This window comes from Engraulis encrasicolus, chromosome 8 (genome assembly GCF_034702125.1).
Source record: "Engraulis encrasicolus isolate BLACKSEA-1 chromosome 8, IST_EnEncr_1.0, whole genome shotgun sequence".
Taxonomy (NCBI): domain Eukaryota; kingdom Metazoa; phylum Chordata; class Actinopteri; order Clupeiformes; family Engraulidae; genus Engraulis; species Engraulis encrasicolus.
The window spans coordinates 49,770,454-49,773,216 of record NC_085864.1 but is presented as its reverse complement, the minus strand read 5'-3'; the positions used below and the strand labels follow the sequence as shown (position 1 = coordinate 49,773,216).

The following is a 2,763-nucleotide window of genomic DNA, read 5'->3' as shown; positions in this document are numbered from 1 at the left end:
GAAACATCAGGCCGCAACCACTGATCTCGTCTGTGCTGCACGGCCTATCACAGCTGTCGATGGTAGACTCCAAGTTCAGACCTGTGCCACGAGGATCACCCCTGTCATACCAGTGTCCTGTGGTCAAATGTGGGGATTACATCCAACACCTAGAGGCACCAGCATTCCCGAATCTGCCCTTAGAGGACTCAACATTTCCCACCCAAATTCCACAATTTGAAAAAAACTCTATCCAAATTTTGCATTTCGACACTTTAACTGTTACATATAACATGGCAAGTGACATAGAGAAGCAGACAAGAGAACAGTCTGAGTGCCCACTATGGCAAGCTCTACGAAAGCCGAGAGTAACAGCAAGTAGATTTTATGAGGTTAGCCACGTCAGAGGGGTGTCCTCTGGTGAGTCCCTGGCATTGAGAATACTTAAGGGCACTCGCTAGACTCCTGCCATGAAGAGGGGGCTGGAGCGGGAGCCACAGGTGCTGGAGCACTATGCACAGGTGTGCAATGTCAATGTGGGTCGCTGTGGGTTAGTCATTCACCCTCAAGCTCCTCACCTGGGGGCTAGCCCTGATGCAAGGGTATATGACCCAAATGAAATTCCATGTTTTGGCCTTGCTGAGGTGAAATGCCCAGCCATTTCAAACATCACACAGGCAGGACATGTAAAAATTACTAATGGGAAGGCGAAACTTAAGAGAAACCACAAGTACTACTGGCAGGTTCAAGGCCAACATGCAGTAACTGGCTTGAGTTGGTGCGATTTCATTACGGATACAGAGGAGGACTTAACCATTGAAAGAGTGTGGAGGGATGATGAATTGATTGGAGAGATGAAGGAGAAGGTGGACGTGTACTTTTTTGGTACATTCATGAATGTTTATCTTTTTGTTTATCTTTTGCCCAAAGAAGTGTAATTAACCAAATGATTATTGAAAGAATTCATGAATAAATGAAGTGCACGACTAAAGGTTTCCATGATTACGCAAGTATATCCTAACATTACACATCTATTTTAACATTACATATTACAGATTGCAGTTTACAAGTTATTCTGGCTTTATTAAAGATAATATCTCACAAAGTAATTTTAGGGGTGGTGGTGGTGTGTGTGTGTGGGGGTATTCAACAGGAATGTAACAGTTTATTATATTACAAAGTTAAAGGGGTTGCCTATTCAACAGGAATGTAATGTTTTAACTCAAGTGGTCCCTGGAACAAGGACATCAAACAGCAAACGGTCCACAGCTGGTTAACTGTCCCAGACAAGGTCAAAGGGATGGTGTCTTGCCAGATCTGGTATTCCTTCACTCTGCGTATTGCCCTTTCCACAAGGATTCGAAGCCGGGCAATTGCTTGTGTTTTTAGAGCATCTTCTTCTGTAAACTGATCTGTAATTAGAGGTGGGAAATTAGTTCTACTGTGCTAATTCAGTGAGGGAGAGACATATAGGGGAAGCCAAAGCACATATAGATTACATTTTTGTTCACAGTTTTAATCTGAGATGTTCATTGTGACATTTCATGCTTACTTACCAGTCATCTTGAAGGGAGGTATGATAAGTGTTGCCCCACGGTCACTCAGCAGCTTCTCAATGGTGAATCCCTTGTCTGCCATGCAGCCATCCCCTGGTTCGAGTAGATCAAGTAGACCACTTTTTTCTGTTATCTTTCGGTCAGAGATGGAGCCAGTGAAAAGACTTGAAACAAAAGTCACAGCACTGCATGGGGCAACCCCAATTAAGCCCTTGAAAGTTGTTGTGTTCTTGTAAGGAGAGAACAGCTCTGACTGAAGAGTTAGTGATGATGGAGACTGGCATCGCACCTCAGTGCAGTCGATGATCACTCTGACATTTGGACAGTACTGCACAAATTTGGTAGGCATGGTGTTTCTGATTTGCCGTTTACTCATCCAGATGGGAAGGGATCCAAGGATTAGGTAGAGGTAGTTGGCCCACGTGATGACAGCCCTGGAGACAGTGGACATACTGACCTCAAACAGGTCGGCCAACACCTTCTCTGGCAGGCCAGCGGCAATTCGGCAGCAGAAAAGAAAAAACTCATCTATAAGGGGCAGTCTGCGCGATGGACTCGGAGAAAGGGGCTCAGATGATTGTGCCTTTTTTTGCGCCTTCCACCAATAGACAAGTCTGGTGGCAGATGGTTTGATGGCCTCCCAGAAGTCACAAAAAACATCCCTTGACGTGAACCGTGTATAAAATCGTATGTCCTTATCGGAAATGCAAAATCTATTAAATCGCAATTGGGCCAGCTCTGCTTTTAGCAGTGACATCTCTTTCTTCATGCCTGCTCTAGTTGCTGTATGCGTTCAGCAGCAGCATCCAGCGCACCTGTATGACACAAAAGAAAGTAGGCCTATGTAAGGTTCTGATATTAAAAACTGCTTGAATGTTACCATCGGGAGGTAAAGCAACATTTTGAGAGTGAAAAATGTCATACCTGGTGTTGGTGCAGTTCCGTAGCCATGTTCACGGACCACCAACGTTGCTAATTCCTCCATTGCAACCCATGGCTGTGTTTGCTCCGAGGGGAGGTCCGGCGAAATCTCACGGTCTACCGCTATCCGTTTTTTGACCCGTTTATAAACTGACTCCCTGGTCGGCAATCCCCAGTTGTTCCACTCAAAGCGGGAGGGCACAGAACTTACTTTTAGGCGACGACCCGGCGCAAAATTATCCAGCACTAGCCCACTATCACTGCCTGTAATGTAGTCTGACTCGTGGAAATGCCGGCTACAAACGTA

The 2,763-nt window shown here is 45.5% G+C and overlaps 1 pseudogene; it reads right to left on the bottom strand.

Annotated features, from left to right (window-relative positions):
- Positions 1 to 1,124: 1,124 nt before the first annotated feature.
- Positions 1,125 to 2,763, bottom strand: part of LOC134453951 (uncharacterized) — a 54,593-nt pseudogene continuing 52,954 nt past the window's right edge.